Here is a 21,823-nt window from a genome sequence, read left to right on the forward strand (position 1 = left end):
ACTGTTGCTCTTTCAGTCTGAATTGAAAAGACAGCAGATAAGGACTTCTACCGGCCTAGCTGGGGACATGTGCCTTCCTCTGTGGCCAAGGGACCAGGAACTGTTTGACAGAACCCACTAGAACCACATGACTGGGGGCACCTAAGAAAATAAGGCCTGAGACACCCCTTACGTGATCAGGTCCATCAGGGGTGAAATCTCAAGGCAGTGAGAGGTCAGGAAAAGGAAAGTAAGGAAGCAGGTCCAAGGGATGCATTACCAAGTTGTCCACAGCGTCACGGAAGGCCACGCCTGCCTCTCATCACACCGGACGCCTTGACACGTGTGAGGCATCGTCACTGCACCCGAGGACAGCGATCAGATGGCAAGAGGGAGAGAAATGTGTCTGCTGAATCCCTCCCACCTCCTGTCTCTCGTAGGTCAAAGTTGGCCACACAGGGCATTACCTCCCCGACACTACTGGGTTGTCGCATCACTTGGCATCCTGGGGGAGTCGCTGGTGAAGCCAAATGCCACGCTCTGCTGTGCAATACTTCATCAGAGACCAGAGTGGGGGAGATGAGGCCCTCCATGGATCAGGTCCACCGTGGCAGGAGTGACGGAGGCCATGCTGGAGCCCAGACTCATCCCAGGGAAGGGGACCACGGGCAATCCTTGCAGCTGTGGCTGCAACAGGTGAGGATCTCCATGAGCAAGCAAATCTCAGGTGATGCTAAGGTGGTGGGGGTCAGGGACACACATTCCAACAGAAGGAAGCACTGTCCCAAGAAGGAAGGGGTCCTAGACAGACAAAACAATAGGTTTAGGGATGGAAGCTGCCGGGTGGGATCCACGCAGGGTATTTCTATTCCATACTCATCAGGGCAAACAAAAGAGGTGTGGGAGATGCAGACAGAGGCTCAGAGGCCAGCTTTCCGGAGCTGTGAGTGCCCTGTACTGCCCTCCAGGCTCTCAGCCTCCCACAACGGCCCTCCCCTCCCCTTCCTTCCCTGTCTGATCACCTGCTCTGTGCCAGATACTGTTTCAGTGTCTAACGCGCAGTCTGTGCCACACGCAGACATCCTGAGCACAGGCACTTCTCCCTTCCTCCACCCTGACCGAGCCAGCATCATCTCCCCCAGTCTCCCACAGTCACTTCTTCAATGGTCCCCCTGCTTTTCTCTCTTTGCTTCACTTCTGTCTCTTCTATACACAGCAGCCCAATGGTCCTTTTAAAACCCAAATCAGATCATATTTGTTTTGTCCCCTTCTTCAAACCATCCCCCCCCAAAAAAAAGATTTCCCATCCCACTTCAAACAAAAGCCTACTCATTGGGCCTCTACGGGACCTGACTTCTAGGCCTCTGGCCACCTGTCCACTGTCTCCCCTTCATTCACCCCAGTTTCAGTCGCACTGGCCATTTTGCTGTGTCTGGAGCCCAGCCAGCACTCTCTCACCTCAGGGCCTTTGCTCTCGCTGTGCCTCTCCATGAGTTATTCTTTCCCACATATCTTGGCCCATGCCTTCACGTCTTCCAGGTCTCTGCTCAAAATCACCTTCCAGAAAGTCCTCCCTGATTACCCAAGCTAAAATGGCACTTCTGCTTCACACTCTGTCCCCTTAATCTGTTTTACTAATTCTCACACACTTATCACTCAGTGACATCACATTGTGTGTGTGTGTGTGTGTGTGTGTGTGTGTGTGTATTTCTCCCCCTTTGCCCTCCCCATTAGAATGTAAGCTCCATGCAGTTAGGGCCCTTTTATACCCCTACTGTAGCTAAAACAACGCCTGGCACTACCAAACTCTCAGTAAATATTTGTGCAATGAATGGATCAATCTAGTGGGGGACAGATTGATCACCGCGCCATGACATGTGCTAAAACAGGTGTAAGAACATCATGAAAGCCTTGGGTTTGGTTCTCCAGTCAGAGGGATTTGGGAAGTCCCAGAGGCCACTGGCAGCTGGGACCCATCCTGCCTGCAGTTTCCAAAGCAGTTCAAGGATGAGAGAAGACGCTGATCAGATTAAGATGGCTGACAGGCAGAGGCCAGATGACCTCTGTTGCAGGACAGTGCAACGTGAGCATCAAGGCGAGCACAGTGAAGTCCCTCAGGGCCTGTGTTTAAAACACTGCTTATTGTCTAGTTGGAAAATGTTTGTCATAGGATGTCAGGGTGAGGGGAGATTGGGGATCATCTAGGTCAGCTCTCTTGCAGTATAAGTTAGGAAACTGAGTCTCAGGGAAAATAAATGACTTTTTTCCAAGTGACACAGTGAGTTGGTAGCCAAGCCCATTGTGATAGATTTTTAGACACTCTTGGGCTCTCAATTGCTTAAAGGAGTCAGTCCTAGGGTCACACTTCCTCCTATCAGACAAAAGACTGTGAGAAACTTTCACACCAGTGATTAGGAAGAGAATACTTGGCTACTAAAAGAAGCTTCATTGGATTTAAATTTAAAGCAATAGAGGGATTTAAGCATTTTCTTACTCTTTAAAAAAAAAAAAATAGGTTTTGTAAACACGAGGGTCAGGACCACACTTGTGTGAGTCCCCCTGCACTCAAAATGCCAACCAGCTGCCCACACATGGTCAGTACTCAGTAATTATAGTTGACTTAATTGGCTAAGGAGACTGGAAAGTCATCCCTCTGGAGGAAAAGAGCCAGGCATGAAGTTTGGTATTCTCTCCATTTTGCATCCATATGGGGGGAAGATGCAAGAAGGCTGAAATTTCAGACTGGTGATGGGAGGGTTAGAATGACAGACCAAGGGATTTCCCTGATTAGAATAATTCAGTTATGGATTAAAAAGCAACAACTTTCACCACTCAGCACTCACGATGTTTCTCTCGATTTAGAGAGTAAGAAGAGTTGGTGTGAAACTTGGGAGTCATTCATGCCCTTGTAGACTTTGACTGCAGTGGGTATGCCACAAAAATGTCCTACGAGGGACTTCCCTGGCGGTCCAGTGGTTAAGACTCCACGTTCCCCATGCAGGGGGCATGGGTTCGATCCCTGGTCCAGGAACTAAGATCCCGCATGCTTCGGGGTGCGGCCTTAAAAAGACAAAACAAAACAAAATGTCCTACTAAAGCATTAATTATGAAATTATCAACATTTTCCAACAGCCATCCATATTAGGGAGAAAGCTACTCTATTGTCCTTAGGGGTTTGCCTCTTTTTCAGCTTGCTTTTTGAGACTTCAGTTTGCTCATAAATGGCTTTAATAGAGTTCTGTTCGCTTCCAGCATGTGAGGGTCAAACACGAGGCCACCACGGCCATATGCCTGAAGAGCAGCTCTCTTCTTTTAAAACAGGAGATCTTACAAGCTGAGTCAGTGAATCTAAATAGACAATCAGCGAGTACCCCAGGGGCAACCAAGGACAGCACCACCCTCAGGGCCAGGCAAGGGGGACCTTATCCTAGACCACTATTTAAAGGCCCTAATCAGGACTCGACACTCCGCACAGGGCAAGGATCTGGGGTCAAAAGGATTATGTTAGCCCAATGCTCAGTGCCTCCTTCTGAACCACACTCTGGGTCCCTGCCTGGACCTCTGCCCAGGGCTCCTCCCCCCGAGACGGGACCAAATCACTCCACTAGCCCCTACATAACTGGGCTTGAGAGGTGGCCAAACTTGGCTGCCGGAGCTGGTGCCACCCCACACGTGCACACAGACGCCCCAGGGTCGGGCTGGAGCTGAGGGCAGGAAGGGCAAGAGCTGAGTGGGGTGGGCAGGACCAGTTCTCCCTTTGGCAGAATATTCTGGACAGAACTCTGAAGAGTCTGAAGTTCCAAATTAGAAGCTGATCTTCTAGGTTGTTATAAAGGGATTTTGTCAAGGAAGGAGGGAAGAGCTACACGTTTGCAGCTCTGTTTATAACTTTGGAATATAAGCCATACGCTAGATGGACCTTCCACTCTGGGTCCCACCCATAGCAGGGCTGGGCCTGGTTGGGAAGGTGTTTCTCTTCATCAAGGCCCTGGGGTGCACTGCTTCGGGGTACAAAGCCTGCAAGGGGGGGCACTGGATGACCCAAATCCCAGAGCACCAACCCCTTCCTCCCAGGCACTTCTGCAGGATTCAGCCCTGAATCTGAGCTTCCACCTTCCTCTGACGGAAGGAAAAAGAGACTTTCCCAGGGTGTGCAGTGAGTTGCTGAGTTCACTGCAGTTAAGTCATTCCCAAAGGGGAATGAGACAAAATCAGAGAACCTGTGCTGGGGGCAGGGGAGGGGGACTCAGGGGATTTTGGAAGGGCCTAGAGAGGTTGCTTCCTCTGGAGTGTGATTCCCTACCAGTCTTGGAAGGCTGTCGAGAGATGGGAAAGAGGGTGAGGGAGGAGGGCAGAGGCATTCCTGGTTTTCCGGACCCTTGGAGCCAAGTGGCTGAAGGAGCGGGGTTTGCCTTTACATCAGGTGGCAGTGGGGCCCAGGGGAATTCTTGGAGCCCTAGAGCCACACACAAGGCTGTCAGACCCACCCTGCCACTTACCGCACAGCACGCAGGCCTACATGTCCACGAGGCTCTGTGCCTAGGGCCCGTGCTATTCTGGGGGCCCCTCGAAAGCGTGTTTTTCTTAATTTCTTTAAAAATTATAAGCAAAAATGAATATCATGAAAATGAATAATCATAAATCCAGCCTGAATTATATTTTTCTTTGTACCAGTGTCGTCATACAATATAATTTTTAACATTTTTCTCTGGAGGAAGGAGCCCACGAGGGCGAGGTGTCTCAGGGCCACAGAAACCATACCGGGGCCCTGACAGCAAGAGGCCCTGAGGGGGCTGCAGCCCCGGGGCGGGTAGATGGCTGGGACCTGAGGACCCTCTCAGTGTCGGTCAACTGTACCAAAGCCGGGTGCGGAGCAGCAGCGCGTTGAATGTGGCGATGCAGGTAAAGCACTTAGCCAGGCACACAGCCAGCATCACAAGCCATTAGGAATTGCTGGTGACTCTTCTGACCACTGGCCCCCAAGAGCTGGCTGAGCATGTGGGTGCAGATCATGGGCTTCAGGTCAGACAAATCTAGATTCCAATGCTTGCTTTGCATCTCACCAGAGTTGTGGCTTTGGGCCAGAGCCTCAGTTTCCCAAGCTGTCAGATGTGGATAATACCCTTTGAGGGTAGCACAGAGCCCCACACATAATAGCTACTCGGCTCACGGTAAGGATGAACACTGACCGTTTCAGAACTAGGGAAGAGGCTGGTGCCCACAGGGTAAAAGAGGGGCACCTTTCATCCCAACATATCTCCCCTCATAGCTTCACATCTGCCATTTAAACTCCTGTTTCTTAAAAGGTAGACAAGAATCTCAGGGGCCAAGTGGGACCGTGAGCTAAGGGGGAAGAGGGGTGAGAACAGTAACGACGGACCCTCCCCGCGTCTAGCAGCTCAGCATCCAAAAGGCGTAAAAAGCACGGAGTGAGGGTCTCTGGAATAATCTGAACAGATTCCCAGTCCAAGACTGGAGAGGACAGAGAAGAGAGGGAAAGAGCTGGGCCCCCCCCCACCCCCAGGGCAGAGAGACGCCGGAAGGCCTCCACTCCAGGAAGCTGGGGGCTGTCGTCCTGCGTACTCACCAGAGAGGCTGATGGATCTCCCTGTGGTATCAGCATGCCCTCCAGAGGCCATGCCATCCCTCCCTCCGCCTCCAGGCAGGACTGCTAAGAAACCCCAGGGACACCAGGGAACCTTCTTGCTTTTAAGGTCTCTAGGGGAAGAGGGACTTTGCAGCCCCTTCCTCTCTTTCTGCACATTTTAGACAGTTTACAAATATGTCTCCGAAATGGTGCCGAAGCCACAGAACTTTCTGATGATCTGAAAATCCCACAGTGGCCTCTGCCCCCCTCTCCCTTTCCTGTCACCCCCCCCCCCACTCATCTGACTTACACCTTCCAGCTCTCACCTGCAAGGGACCCTCTAGGCAGGAACTTAATTCCCAAAAACCAGTTGACAAACCTTTTTTTAAATATAATGGCTGATTTTTCTTAACCTTTTTATGTTAGGGTAAAAACAGAAATCAGCTAAGTCCAGACCAACGACCTGTCTTTCTAAAAAATTAATTCATTGGACTAAAATCAACCAAATATTTCATTTTTAATTTCCCAAACCAAACAACATATGTGGATCCACGCTCTAAGTTTCACACCCTTCTCCCAACCAGCTCACCCCTGACTCAGAACACAAGTAAAACCAAACAACCAGGAGAGGAGGGGTGAGCAGAACAAGGCTTGTTCTTTCCGGGCCAGCTGCCTGGCTTCCATCAGGCCAAGCCTGAGACCTCTGTGGTCCAGCCACATGGTTGATTATGATTTGGAGGCTGACAGGGCTGCACAGGCATCCGCAGAAGCTAGAACCTTCTGATAACTGCCCACACATGGAAGGAAGCAGCATTCATTTCAAAGAAAAAGCATACCAGGAGGCTAAAGCATCGATCAGCCAGCATCCGGGCAGAACCATAGAAATGATTTATTCAAAAGATCCAGCTTTAGAAATTAACGAACAGGTTCGGAGAGAGAAAGCACCTTAACCAGCAAGGCGGCGAGGCAGGACTCATCCTAGCCGGGGCTAGAATCCAAGGGGTCCCGGCCCACTGCCCTAAGCTCTTTCCATTACACCATTTTCCCCCAACACCCCAGCTGAGAACCGAACAGCCAAGGGGCAAGTTCTGGGTCTCACAGGGCTTTCATTTGAAGTATCAAAAATAAGCAGAACCCAGATTGTCTCCCCCACCCACTTTCTCCCACTCAACAATAACTAAATGAACTCAGCTGAAAGTTTCCAAAGAATTTCACTTTGGGGCCAAGCCCAGAGATGGAAACTTTTAGCCTGGGAAGGGAATTTAGCAGGAAGCAGAGCAAGTGAAAACAGAAGGTGGGATTAGGAGGTAATCCTAGAGAGGGGTATCAGGGCTTCCGCGCAACCGGCCCATGTGGCCCAGCCCCACGTGGCCCAGCCCCACGCCTGGTCCGACCTGTGATCTTCCCCCAAGTGGGGCATCTAGCTGCTGAGTTGCCAGGTATGCATACGATGCCCTGGCAGATTGCCACTGTCCTTCTTCCCCTAGCGCTGGAGCCACGCGTGGCTCTGGCCTTTGTCCTCTATACCTGGCCGGCTCGCTATCTCCCTGTACCCTTCCCATCAGAGATATGACAGAGGGCTCCGAGCTGGGCTTCCTCTGGGGACACTAACCGGGCCTGACCTAATGTGGAGGCCCCTGGGGTCTGCAGGAGAGGGTGCCAAGGGGTCTACAGGGCCTGTCACTGGCACCAGAGGAGTCACTCAAACGACCAAAATCTTTCAGGCAAAAAGCCCCTAAGTGGAAGGATGGTGTCTGGAGGGGAAGCTCTCATTACTGGGGCCTCCAAACCTCCCTCTTGCATCCCCAAGTAGACTTAGGCATCTCCCCATCACAAAAAAATAATGCTTCTCTAAAGAAGAGAAGATCTGACACCATCTACTAAGACTGCTGGGAGCATTAAATGAAATAATGCAAAGGAAGTTTGAGCTCAGGGACTGGCCCTCAAAACTAACCATTGCCCATTAGAACAAAAGCCCCTTGAAGCAGGGCACCATCTGGCTCTGAGGCTCTTCGTCCCCAGGGCCTGGCCTCTCCCTGACAAACGGTGGTGCCTAGTTAATACGAAACGGATGCACAGCCACACATTAGGAGCAAGTGGAGTGCTGTGGGGACCAGGAGAGCCACACACACGTCACCAGCAGCCAGGCCTCCGGTCCAGGCAGGAGGAGGAGATAGTGCATCTCTGTGACGTGAGGCTGCTTCCTAGAATCTCTGTGGACCCCAGAGAACTCCCCCAGGGAAGCTGGCCAGGGGAGAAGGTTAAAAACAATAAGGTGGGCCAGTTACAACTGTCAAGCCCAGTTCCAGAAGCCGAGCTGAGGTCAGGAGCTGGTCTTCCAGCCACACAGATTTGCATCAAGCTCTCCCACCGCAGCCTCCACCTGGGGAAGCTTAGAAATACCCTGTTAGGAGAGTTTTCCTTTACCGGAGCCATTCCGGATACAACCCATTCTGTGGCAAGGAAACAGCTGTGTAAGCACAAAGCATGCTAACACAATAAGCAGGAGTTGTCATCATCGGTACAACTGGCAAATGAAGTATGATCCCCATTTCACATACAAGGAAACAGGCAGGGTGCTCCATCACTTACCCAAGTTCTCACAGCTGCTGGGTAGTGGAGTTTGGATTCGAGCCCACCCAGCCCCTCTGGCCCAGAGTTTAGGCCTCTCATTACTACACCCTTCTCCCTAAGAGAATGAGAGCTTAACGTGATGGGAGTTAGACGGATTCAGTACCATTGGCTTAGCCCAGGAGGGTGCCCTGGAGGAAGCAGGCCTTGCTGAATTCTGAGAAAGCAGAGGAGGCATCTCTAAGGAACCCAGGAAGGAACAGGCTTCTTGGAGCAGGACCCTCAGAAACAATGGCCAAGTGGGGATCAGGCAGCCCATGAACACCTTTGGGATGACAGATAACAAAGACTTGGATGTCCCCAAACATCACCCACAAGCTTGTCCTGGTACCTGGAATTGTCCTGTATAAAACAAAAACAAAACAAGACAAACAAAAAAGCTTGCATTCTTTTAGGCCCAGGACAGCAGTATTTTTGGATCAAGGAGAGAGAAGGTGTTTGCACTTCAGCCATCAGTCTGGTCAACAGATCTTCAGAGGTGTCAACTGTCCTGGAGTGGCCCCCAGAGGTCTCACAATCTGACCCCAATCTCCCTTTCCAGTATCACTTCCTCCACCTCCCCCAGCTTCCCACAGTCCAGCCACACATATGAATTAATGTCTCTCAACCCTTTAACTTCGCACTCTCCAGACCTTTACTCATCTGTCCCATCAGCCTGAGTTGAAAACTCCTACTCATCCTTCAAAGCCCAGCTCAAATGTCACCATCCTGGTCCAGGCAGATTTTCTAACTTCCCCTGGGCTCCCCCAAAATTAGTTCTCAGGACCAGAATGAGTCCTGAATGCCTTGCACTATGGTTTATTGTCTATGAATCTATCTTTTGCCCTAAAGTCCCTCCAGGAAGACTATCTCACCTTCATACCCCCCACAGGGATGAGTACCTTCTTATCAGTATCCCTCTCAGAGGGTGTTGAAAGGAAAATTTTTTAATTATTATTGATATATATTTTTTATTTCTGCCTTTTTTACTGTGGTAAAATATACAAAACATAAAATTTACCCTTTTAACCATTTGTATGTGTACTGTTCATGGGCATTAAGTACATTCACATTTTTGTGCAACCATCACCACTATTCCTCTCCAGAACTTTTCCAGCATCCCCAACTGAAACTCTACACAATAAACCCCTCATTCCTCCCTCCCCCCAGCCCCTGGTAACCACCATTCTACTTTCTGTCTCTGAAAGTAGAGCGCACCCATTGTTTTACAGGGGAGACAGAGAGGCCCAAGAAAGTGAAGTGATTTGTCCACGATGACGCTGTCCTCTACCACGCATTTCCGCTTTCAGGGTTTCTTTGGAGTGATGCCTGTGATCTTAACCCCCTCCACGTAACTGTCCTTTCATAGCCCCCAGGCCCTCCCCAGCCTGTTCTTCCCTAACCATCCAATCTATGGCAACATGACCCCTGCTTTCACCTTAATCCTGCCCACACCACCGTTGACCGGCTAATTCTCACTTTGCACTTGGCTCTTGCACCCAGTCAGAAGCTTATGGCCTGTAGACCCATGGTCTCCCTCTCCAGCTGGCAAACCCCCTCCGTGTGTGAGATGTGACTCACCAGTCCTCAGAGGGTGAGCCCGGAGTTCTTGCAGAGAAGCCAGCAAGCCCCTGGGTCTGGGCGCCTCAGCCCGACGCCTGGCTCTCCTGTACCCCTATCCCTCCAGGCCCCTCGAGCCTCCAGGCAGTTTCTGAGGTTTGGAACCAGCAGAGAGTTTCCCCCGGCCCTATATTTTCTTCTCCCACTTCTCTTTGCTTGAAACCATTTGTAAGCAAAAAACCATTTGGGGTGTTGTGTTTATTTTTCCTAGTTCCACGGGAAATTACTCAGAATGTGTAAGTATGTGTTTTCCTTAGAAAATAGATTCCTTTACATTTTGGCTTTGTGGTTTCGAAGGCAAGTGGGGCCCACAGAAACCTAGGCTGCCAGGAGAGCTCCCCCTCCAGGAATCCTCTAGGCCTCAGAATTACACCCTTCCTCCTCTGGGGACCAGCTACCCCCTCTAGCTCCCTCTTGGGCCCCTCAACTTCTCAAGCCCCCCAAGACTTCAGCCCTGGTGGGCCAGACGTGTCTCCACCAGATTCTCCCTGACTGCTCAATCTCAGTCCCTCTTTCTCTCTGTTTGGGGAAGATGTGGAGGCAGATCAAGGCATGAAAACGTTTTCCCTGCCTTCCCCTGGGCCAGGGGAGGTCCCTGTAAATGTCTCCAGCATAGCCTTGAAGCAGGCATTCTAAGTTCTAATCCTGGCTCTGCCTCTTGCTAGCTGATGAGTTGTGAGTAGGTCACTTGCCCTCTCTGTGCCTTGCTTTCTTTGCCTGCCTGCAGATGGGCATGTTAATAGCATTTATCCAGAAGGCTACCGTGAGGATTAAGGAGTTAATATGTGTAGTGTGCTTAGTGCGTTATCTGGCATGGAATAAGCATCACGTCATGTTTCCTTTTGTTTCTATGCGTGTGTCTGACAAGTGCTTTTAGTCCTTCTATTTGTCGTCCCAGCCCATTCCTCTTAACCGGCAATGGGAGTTCGAGACAGGAGTGGGGAAGAGTGGGCTCCTTTCCTTGGCTTGGCCTGCTGACCCAGAGCTCCTTCTGTCCCCCTCAAAATTTGCCTTTCTTTTTGCACGCCCATGTTCATAGCAGCACTATTCACAATAGCCAAGAGTGGAAGCACCTCAAGTGTCCTCAACAAATGAATGGACACAGAAAATGTGGTACTTTATTTATAATACTTATAAGTATTATGGGGTGTAATATTTATTTAATATCACATACAAATACAATATTATTCAGCCTTAAGAAAGGATGAAATTCTGACACATGCTACAATATGGATGAACCTTAAAGACATTATGCTAAATGAAATAAGCCAGACACAAAAGGACAAACTGGTGTGTGATTTCTAACATCCCTTCTATACAGTTCCCAAGTAGACAGGGAGTTAATTAGGGGGGAAGATTTACAGAATAAGGGGGGCTGGAGGATGGGTTCTTGAGAGCCAAGAGAACCTGGAACAGCTGAGACTCCATTTGCACCACAAATCCCACCCAGGGGGACCCCCTGACCAGCAGGGTTCAGGTGATTGAAAGTTTGGCAGCTCCAGCATTCTGAGACACTGGCCGGAATTTACTCTAGCAGAGGATTCATACCATGTAAGGGTTTACGGGTCTGCAGGGCCCCAAAGGCCTCATTCTGCCCAGGGATAGCCTGAGAGTTTGAGTTTCCCCAGCCAGCAATGACCTACCTGCTCCAGCCATACAGCACTTCACTGGGGACAAGTCCTGTGGCCTCTGCTGCCTCATCTGACCCTCACAGCAGCCTGGCAGGGAGGTATGAATGCTCATTCCCACTTTACATATGGGGAAACTGAGGCTCAGGGCAGCCACATGCCTAGCAGAGCTAGGAAGAACTCCCACGAATCCTGCCACCTCCTCAGAGGAGGCACCGTGTGGGCCTGCGGGGGTGTCATTGTCCCCCTGGTGGAGGGCGGGGGGTAGAACGCCAAGGGCAGGAGCCCATCTCATCCTCTGTACATCCCCTATGTCTCTGCCCCAGGGTCCACCGGAAAGAGCTAGAGGCAGGGAGGTTCAGTGACATTAGACGAGGGCCAGAGACTTATGCCCAAGGCTACCTGAGCTTGGGCAAGTCACTTCACCTGCCTCAACCTCAGTTTCCTCATCTGTAAGAATAGAGATTGCGCAGGTTAGCAGTTTGCGATATTTTAGAGTCAGATCCTTGCTTTTCCCCCGAATGAATCTTACTCTAAACCCCAACCTAAAAACAGAAAAAGCAGGGTCATTCCCAATAAATCTGACCAGAGGCCTGACAGGGCTAGCAGCCTATCAAACCTCCCTCATCCCCCAAGGCCACTGCATAGACCAAAGACAATGCAGAACACAAATGGAAAACCACTTCACCTTCTCCACAGGGCCACTGAGGGACAGAACTCCTCGAAGCCCAGTGTGGGCCTCTTCCTCTTCTTTTGTCTTCCTAAGCGCTCAGCCACCATCAAACTGCTGTCAACACCCACATTTTAATTTCCAATCACAATAAATGCTTAGCCAGCACCTACCCTTGGCTGTTGGTATTAGTTATTTATTGCCGCCTAACAAATTACCTCAAAACTTAGTGGCTTAAAAACAATAAACGTTATCTCACACAGTTTCTAAGAGTCAGGAATCCAGGAGAAGCAGAGCAGGGTGATTCTGGCCCCAGGTCTCTCAGGAAGTGGCAGCCAAGATGTTGGCTGGGGCTGCAGTCATCTGAATTCTTGACTGGGGCAGGAGGAACCACTTCCAAAAGGGCACACGCACACGGCTGTTGGCTGGAGACCTCAGCTCCTTGCTACATAGGCCTCTCATGACATGGCAGTGAATTTTCCCATAGTGAGTGGCCCAAGGGAGAGTAAGATGGAAGCCACAATGCTTGTTATGACCTAGTCTTGGAACATACACTGGCATTGGCACCATATTCTATTTATTAGAAGCAAGTTACTAAATCCAGTCCACAACTAAGGGGAGAAGAATCAAGCTCCATCTCTTTGAAGAGAGTAGTATCAGAGAATTCATGGACCTATTTTAAAACCAGTATACTGTCCAAGACCAGACTTGTGAACTCCTCTCCCAAACCCAGCCCCATTCAGCTGGTGCCTATCAGAGTAACTAGTACCCATGAAGCAAGCCATGAGCATCTTGTATACTAATGCCCCCTCATATCTAATGGAACACCAAGCCCTCTCATGCTTACCTCCTAACATCCTAACCACTGAGTAGCAGAGAGTGATGGTTAAGATTGTGGGCTCCTGGTCCAAACCCTGGCTCCACTAATTACTAAACCTCCATGTGCCTGTTTCTCTATCTTTAAGTGGGGATAACGGTACCCACCATATTGTGAGGATTAAACACTCCATGTAAAGCTCCCAGAAGAGTGTCTGGCATGTAGTAAACACTAAATAAATACTCGCTATGATATTTCTTAAATTCGGATCCCCTTCCATTTGCACTGTTTTTCTAAACCATCCTCACCTCTCAACTGGATGATTTCTATAGCCTTCTATTTGGTCTCCTTAAATATACTCTGTTCTCAAATCTGGCCTCCTCAGAGCAGAGCCAAAAGGAGCTTTGCCAAATGCACCTTTGATCACGTTCAACACCCACCCTCTACCACCACTGCATAAAAACCTTCAAAAGTTTCCCACTGCACTCAGGATGAAGCAAAGCCTGACTCTGGCCTGCATGGTACTGTACTGCCTGGGCCATTTCTCAGGCAAGTTCCTCCATCTCTGCTTTTCAGATATTCTTTGAAAGCACCATTCTTCTGCCCACCACAGGGCCTTTGCCCAAGCTGCCTCCCCAGCAGGAAAACACACGCTCCCTCACAACACCATCCCTCACCTAGACAGAGTCTAGCATTTTTCCAGTCTCAACTCAAGTGCCATTTTCCAAGGAAACCCTCCCTGACCTCCAAATTTCCTTAGAACATACATCCTATCCGCAATTACTCCATCAATCCCTCTCTCTCCCGCTTGACACTAAGCTCCGTGGGAGCAGAGACCACACCTGCCTTTACTCACCACTGTTTACACAGCTCCTAAGCCAGTACCTGGCACAGGGTTGGTTTTCAGTAAGTGTTTGTGGAGTGAAAAACTGGAATGTTCTCTCAGGTATTTGCAACAAGGGTTCCAAGCCCCAGGGACTGGCTGACAGAAAAGGATCCACCCTCATCCTTCCTCACCCACCCTGAAGGTGCCGACTCACCAAGTTGCACCCTTAGCTGGACCACCCCTCACACTCCGCAGCCTGTATAAGCGTAAACAGATACCAGACCCCTTCTGGGAGCGCCAGAAACGGGGCTTCCTGCCTCACTCTCCAGCTGGCTGAGGTTCTCCACACTTCTGAGAAAGTGGTGGATCGGTTTCACCCATGGCTTTCTTGGATGCCTGGGAAAGGCTCACATGTGCCTTGCTTCCTCGAGGCTAGAGCTCCTAACAGTCCAAACCCCTGACTTTCTCCTCAACTGCCCTCCCTGAAATCGGGATCAGGAAACACATTCACTCTCCACTTAGCGTCCTTCTTTGCTCGACTTTAGCCCCATGTTGGGGACCCTCTCTCCCCAACTCTTGCACCCTGGCACTTGGAGAGGCAGCATAGGGAGGCAGAAGTAGACTGCCACCCATGTCTCTGCCACCAACCTGCTTATGGCCTTGGGAAAGTCACTTTTTAAGTCTGAAAATACACTATTACTCCTGCCTCCTCCCTCCCCATATTCACTTACTCCCCCTGCAAGTGCTCAATACTCAACGTCTGCAATTATCCCCAAGGAACTTCCTTCATGTCTTTCCCCAGCCATCCTCTGATACTGGGGACACTCTCTGTCACACAGAAAAGACTGTTCCTCCCTGGAAAGATTGTGTCGTCGTTCCAAGCCGAGCACAAAAATCCAAGTCTGGCCCACAGAGAGAAGAGACCCTGCTTCTCACATCACACAAAGACCCTCCATTTTGCCCATGACCTCTGCAACTGCCCTCACTGGCCATTCTTGTCCACACAGCTATCTTACTTATTTGGGGTCTCTTTACCACCACCCACCCCCGACCCTCCTTGTTGCTGGTGTGCCCTAAGTTAGGATCCTGTCTTCTTCCTAAGGTCTGAGGTTTTCCTGTTCCCACCACTAGAGTCACATGACCTCCACTTGCAGCTCACCCTGTCCCAAGTTCTAGAATGAATCTTAACAGGACGCCAGGAGGGAGAAGGAGTTTCAGCCTCTACCTTGGACACGCAGCTTCCTTGCAGCCATCAGCCCTGAGTCGTGGGCCCAGGTCTGCATGCTACCCTCCCTGCTGCCTCGGGCCCATCCTGAGCCCTATCTCGGCATCCTGCTTTGAAACCAGCCCCAATGACTCAGAACCCTTGTCTCACTCTCACTCTTGCTCTTGCTCCAAGGCCCTACTGTCAGATGGCAGACATCACTGGACCACCTGAACTTCAAAAATCACCTGCTGCAGCCCCAGGAGATGGGCTGACCATCTGGTGTGATACCTGACTCCCTACTCTGGTCCTCTACCCACTGACCCAGACCATGACCTTGTATCACTGGTCTTCCAGCCTGGACTGCCCCCCAACACAGTCAACCTTCAGTCTTCTCTTTGCTTTCTCCCCCAGTTATAGGTCTCCCTCAGTTTGTTCCCTACAGTGGAATGACCCAAAGTATTTCTAAAATATCCCTTGCAAGCATTTCAAGGACCCCAAAGGAGATTTGAAAGAGACTCTTAGCTCAGTCCCTAAGATATAATGTTCCTTTCCTTACAACCCTGGGCTCAAATTACTTATTCATTCTACAAACTTTTGTTTTGGAGAACCTTATCTGTGCTTGTCTCTATTTTACACACTGGCGTTGAAGCAATGAGCAAAATAGACAGGAACCTCTGCCTTTGGGGGTTTGCAGACCAGTGAAAGCCCAGCAAAGAAGGAGCCAAAGTCCAAACAGGGAGTTCCCTCTGCCTGATCCTGAGGCCTCTCCACTTACCAAGTGGAGTCAGCCTTTCTAGCGTCGCCATCTTGAATCCCAAAGCATGGAGCCCAGTATTGTCTCCTTTCCAGCTCAACTCCTGTTCTAGCTGTTGCTCTCCATGATTTCCCTTCCAGGGAGGGACAACAGTGCCCCCTGGAGCTTTTCCAATATCCCATTGTTTTTCCTTCCCCCCTCCTGGCTCCTCCTCCTCTTCCTAGGTCAGATTTACTAGTCAGAACTTTTACCCCAGAGGAAGGCCTGTCCGTCCCCTCTCCAGGAACCTGCCCCCCTTTTGTTTTGTCTCATCGGCATGGCGAGCCTTCTTCGTCCTCCATGAGGATTTTCTCCTCCCCAGAGGCTGCTGCTGGAGTCCACAATGACAGGAGAGCAGAGCATTTCCCAGTCGGCTGCCAACCCTCAGCAGAGCTTGGCCTGGGGCCCATGCAAGCATCTCAGGAGACAAAAATCAACTTTCCTGGACTCAGCCCCTGGCTTTCCAGTGAGAGCCCACAGGCTCCGCAAGCTGCTGGCACACCCTCTGGAAAGGACATATGGGACGGTAAACAGGACTGTGTATGCCCCGCAGGCTGCAGGCTCCATGGGACAAAGGCCTGGCCCTTGCCAGAGAGGACCTGCACATGCGCTCTACCTCTGGTTCCCACGCGAACTTGGTGCACACCCGACCTGGGCCGAGGCCTGGCCTTTGGGACCCCTGACTCCCAGGGCAGCTGAAGGACTCCTGGGGGTGCTGAGGTTGTGACAAGGGCTGGGACCTGCAATGCCACACACGTGCCATTGGCTCTTCCCTCCCAGTCAGGGAATTGTCCTGCACGGCCTAACGTCTCAGGGTCATATGCCCCCAGAATGAACAATGAAAAATTGCATACGTGCCCCCTCCCCGCATCACACACACTCACAACGAGAGCCATCCACCCTCACAGGCCAAGTAACCAGCCAGATGCCAGCACCCAGGTGAGTGGATGACTAGGGCCAGCCTCACCGGAGTGTGGACTTTCTTAGGCTTCTGCACTTATCCAGGGCCCTCCAGACCTAGTTTTGGACCATCACTAGCACCCAGCCACCCTCTGCAGGGGGCTGAGACCCCATGTGGGTGGAGAGGATGGCTGGGCAGAGAAGGGTGGCTCTCCCACTCAGTCACGACAATGCCCCACAAGGGAACAACTTGGGTCAAGACAGAGAAGGGCTATGGAAATCTAACTGGGCTTCTGATGCTGGGGTGGCAAACTCGACCCCTGAGGAAGAAAGCCTGTAGGAGGATTGCATCCTCCCGCACCAAGTGTCTCCTTCCCCAGTTAGAAGAGTTTTGAATGAAAGAACACCGGTTAGTTCTGGCGCAAACCAGTCCTGAGCTATAACCCAGGATGTCCCAGAAACGGAAACTAAGGAAAGAATTGTGGCTTTAGGAGACCAGCTCTACTGAGAGGAGGAAGCAGCCAAGGAAATAGTGGTGAGCCCATTGACCTTGGGAACCCAGCAAGACCCTGTGTCAAAGCTGCCGGGGCAGCAGGTTGTGGTATTCAGAAGTCACAAGTGACACGATGGCAGCAAGAGCACTGGAGATGCTTTCCGATGAGGCAGAGAGATTTAAGAAGGGCCACTGAGCAGGCATCATCCTTCCCGGAGATCAATGCCAAAGAGGTCACCATCCAGACTGAGATTCTAGCTTCCAGATTCCAGACTGGGGACCAGGGATAGACCAGTTCTCCCCTCAGCCAAAAAGTTTCTACCATGGAAGTGCTGGGAAGGAATGAAGACCAGCTCAGGAGGGGAGAGGGGCCGGCCAGCCCCTTTGCTTTTGTCTCCTCTGCAGCCCCCAACCCCCTAGCAGACAGGACCCCGTGGTACCTCCTGGAACAGGAGCCATTACACCAAGAGCATAGCTAAGCAGAAAGGATCTGGACACACGGCTTCCGAATGACCTCCCTATCCCTCTGGTGGGGGGCGGAAGGTGGAGGGGGTGTGGTGAACGAGATCAGCATTCTCCAGGCCTCCCCACGCATATTTCAACCAGAACGCTTTACTTTCGTCTTCTTTTTTCATCTAGTGGGGTTCCTTTTTAGCTTCTTGTAAAGAAAATTTCACACGGCTAAAGGGAATCTCTGGACCCAATGATGCCCAGGGACCCTCCCACCTCTGACATGCGCCGTGCCACCTCTGCTGCCCCCTCCCTAGAATGCCCAGGTCCTGGGGGTAAGAGCGGACCAGCTAAGCTCCTTCAGGGTCAGAGCTGGCTAGCCACCACCCCCAATATCCACTTGAACCAGCTGCCGTCCACCCACCTTTGAGTGTCGGTGCAGGGCCCAGCAGCACGGTCATTTTCACAGGGGGAGCACTCCGCCATGCCTTGAAGACCCTTCAAGAGCCCTGGAGAGACAGTGGCTGCTGAGGACCCTGGGAGCAGAGCACAATGCTCCCGGCACAGTCATGGGGACCTGTTCGGCCTGCTCCCCCAGCTGGAGCAGATGCTCCCTGATCAGGAGCCCTAGCCAATCCCCAGCGCCTGGGGAAGGAGGCCTCCCCTTCTCCTTGGACTATTAAAATGAGGCATTTGGATTAGCAATGTTTCCTAGAAGATGACCTGAGGAACTCCAATCCCATTAGATGCTCCACAGAAAGAGGTTCCTTTGGACAAACAATCCTGGGAAATTCTGCCACTATACCAACCCTCTTGGAACTTCCGTGTTGCCCTTAGCATATTAAAGGCGTTGAGGACGCTACAGTGAGGAGGGGAGGAGGGGGAAAGCACTTTAACTTTGGGTGATGTTTCATATCAGCGTCCATGCCTGGGTTCTGCTCTAAACACTTTATCTCAAACCCTCTGGGGAAGGCACTATCATTAACCCCACTTCACAGAGGAGGAAACTGAGGCACGGGTTTTTCAGATATTAAGTAGCAGGGCTAGGATTTAGATCCGGGCAGTCTGGGTCCAGAGTGGGGCCCCCTCAGCCCCTCACCACGCTTAGGCTCACTGGTGCCCAAATTGCAAAGGGGGATGAACGTAGCCTGTGCACTGCCCCCTGGGCTCATCTCTCTTTCCCAAAACTGAAGGGATGGGGCTTCAGGGAGTAGGCTGGGCTCTTACAACCCTCCAAACTCAAACATTCTCTGATCTTATCCTAGGCGGGGGGCAGACTCTGTGACAGGCTGTGTGGGAGGGAAGCCTGGGGACAGGTGGCCTGATTCAGCACCTCTCAAATTAGGTCCAAGCAGGTGACTGCTGCTTCCTCTTGCTTGCCATGTGGCTGTCACTAAGGCTGCACAGATACACAGAGAAGACCCAACAAAAGCCCCTCTGAAGACAAATGCCCTGGACGGGGGTGGGCTGCGAAGTCAAAGATGGAGAGAAAACATCCAGCTTCAGGGGTTACCATCCGTCTGCTCTGGGCTGGAGATCTCTGCACCAGGCGTCTGGGCTGGAGCCAGGGGCAGGAGTCCCATGGGTGGGTGGAGGAATGAGCACGTTCAAGGTCAGCATGTCCCTGGGTCTCCTCGGCGAGCATGGGCTGCCTCCCCTGTTCCAGTTCTGGCCTGGTTCTACCTCTCCTGAGCCTCCGAGTGCAGAAGCCTGTCCCCAAGGCAGGGGGCAGAGACCTCCCAGGCTCCCCGCTGAGGCTTCCTCCTCACCCAGGCCAAGCTGCTCCCAAGAATCCAGAGGGAGATGGCGAGCTACCTCTGTGTCCTCTATGAGGATTCCTCTCTGCCTAGGCAAGGGCACTGCCATCCTCAGCTTGTGTGGATCAAAACACACATTCTGGGCTTCCCTGGTGGCGCAGTGGTTGGGAGTCTGCCTGCCAGTGCAGGGGACACAGGTTCGAGTCCTGGTCTGGGAGGATCCCACATGCCGCGGAGCGACTGGGCCCGTGAGCTACAATTGCTGAGCCTGCGCGTCTGGAGCCTGTGCTCCGCAACAAGAGAGGCCGCGATAGTGAGAGGCCCGCGCACCGCGATGAAGAGTGGCCCCCGCTTGCCGCAGCTGGAGAAGGCCCTCGCACAGAAATGAAGACCCCACACAGCCAAAAAATAAATAAATAAACCCAAAAAAGTTTAAAAAAAAAAAAAAAACAACACACATTCCAAGGAGCTTCTGGTCTCCCCCAGTCGGGTTGGAGAGCCCTCACTGATGGTCTGTTCCTCTTCCCCTTCAAAGCATGACCTTAGTGATGAAATTTACCCCAGCTAGGTCTCCCTGGTAACAGGGGTGTTGGCCTTCCCTCTCAGTGTCTCTCTCTGTCTCTCAGTGTCTCTGTGTGTCTTTCTCGGTGCTGTGTGCATGTGTATCTCTCTCAGTCTCTCTGTCTCCCAATCTCTCTCTCAGTCTCTCTACCTCGCTCTAATTTAATGGACCTGTCTCACAATGAAGCAAGCAGCTAACTAGTTAGCTCCTGTGTTCTGTCCACAGTTGCTCAAGCTGTGTTCCAGGGCGTTAAGATGTGCTCCATGACAAGCATCCCAGGCTCAAACCCACCGTTCAGGAGGCTCTGGCTGGAGAGGAGAGGGCAGAGCTGCACGGTGGGTCCACATGCGGGCCTTGCAGACAGATGGCTGCACAGCGCTGGGCTTCCCCCCTCCCTCCTCTGCACCTTTACATTCTTAACCCTGTAAAATAAAAATGATAATCATAACATCTACCTTGTAAGTTTTTGTGCACATTAAGTAAGATAGGTAGGAGTGACTTAGCACACAGCACTCAATATTAGCTCTTATCATCCTTCTGATTTGAGGCCAGGGGAGGCCTTTAAGATCCCCAGAAAATGACAGTTCCTTGGCAGACACCCCAGCCTATGTGGTCTGGCCCAAAGACAGGGGGGAATGGTGGAAGCTTCAGGAGGGCGAGAGAGAAGTGTGGCTCCATCACCAAGCTGAGCAGAGACTCTCTGGGGCATCCCATCTTGCAGATGAGGAAACTGAGGCCAAAGAGCCAAGGCTCTTAACCAGCTAAGCTCTTCACCCCAAGCCCAGTGATCCTGCCCCTTCAGCAAGTCAACTTGGAATTTAGCAGAAATGACGAGGGGGTGCTGGGGAGCAGTGAGCGGGGAAGGAGGCAGGAGGGATTCTGAAGCACCTGGGCCCCAAGCCTCGATGCTGACCAGTCCTGCAATTCCCCCGGGCTTCACGTTTTTCCAAATTCTGCCTCTCCCCTTCTCCCTCACCCTGGAAAGCCATTGCAGGCAGGCCTCTCCCAAGCCTCTGTTTACAAAATTATAAGCTTCCTTTGTCCCCAGCCTCCTCTGGTTACAATAATACTCATCGGCTCTCTGGCTCTCCGGAGCTTTCAGGGGCATGGAAAATGTGACTTCACTCCTCAAGGATTTTCTGCTTTAACAAAACGCTATGGAGGAAAGAAAAAGAAAAAGAACGACTCTGTCCATCGTTGGTAGAAAAGGCACCAGGGCTCCCGCCGCCCAGCCCAGAGTTAGAACCAGAAGCCCAAGCGGGTCCGCAGAGATGGACAAGTGACCTCACTTACCCAAGGGCTGGGTGGGCTCTGAGGGGAGCAGAGAGGGAAAAGGTCACTGAAGAGAAGTTTCAAAGGCGGAAGTAAAGTCATCTGCCTTGCCATTCCCCGGTCTGACTAATTTATGATTTCTGCGCTTGGTTATTTGTTCAACCAATCAGTCAACTACTTACTTGCTTCAGATGCTTAAAGTGAGGGGCTCTGGAGTCGACCACCTGGGTGAATATCCTGCCTCTGCCACCTGCTAGCTTCTTCGCATTGGTGATGGATTTCACCTCTCCATGCCTCGGCTTTCTCATCTGTAAAATGGAGACAATAGAGTACTGACCTCATAGGCTGTTGTGAGGACTCATGAGATAATATATGCAAAGGGCTTAGAAGTGTGCCCGGCAGATTGTAAGCACCCAATAAATGGTGGCTATTACTGTTGTCATTAGTTCCAGCCAACCTTCCCCAAGAGGACCATCGTGTCCGATGCTGACTGCTGTGGGGGCGCCGATCAAGGCGCCTGCTGTCTAGACACCTGGCCCTGGACTCTCCCAGGCAAGCCCATTGCTTCAGGCCTTGAACAGTGGGGAGGATTTGCTAGGTAACCTGGCCCATGAGGAGAAGGGCTCCGTGAGCATGTGCAGTGGGCAAGGCT

At 51.5% G+C, this 21,823-nt stretch overlaps 1 long non-coding RNA gene across 1 annotated transcript; it reads right to left on the bottom strand.

Moving 5' to 3' along the window:
* Positions 1-754: 754 nt before the first annotated feature.
* On the bottom strand, positions 755-21,432 carry LOC132368691 (uncharacterized). Its single transcript, XR_009504152.1, has 3 exons — positions 21,354-21,432; positions 20,191-20,321; positions 755-780 (listed from the first exon to the last, which is right to left on the bottom strand). It is a non-coding gene; the product is annotated as an uncharacterized LOC132368691 (long non-coding RNA).
* Positions 21,433-21,823: the final 391 nt, after the last annotated feature.

The sequence above is a fragment of the Balaenoptera ricei genome, chromosome 7 (genome assembly GCF_028023285.1).
Source record: "Balaenoptera ricei isolate mBalRic1 chromosome 7, mBalRic1.hap2, whole genome shotgun sequence".
Classification (NCBI taxonomy): domain Eukaryota; kingdom Metazoa; phylum Chordata; class Mammalia; order Artiodactyla; family Balaenopteridae; genus Balaenoptera; species Balaenoptera ricei.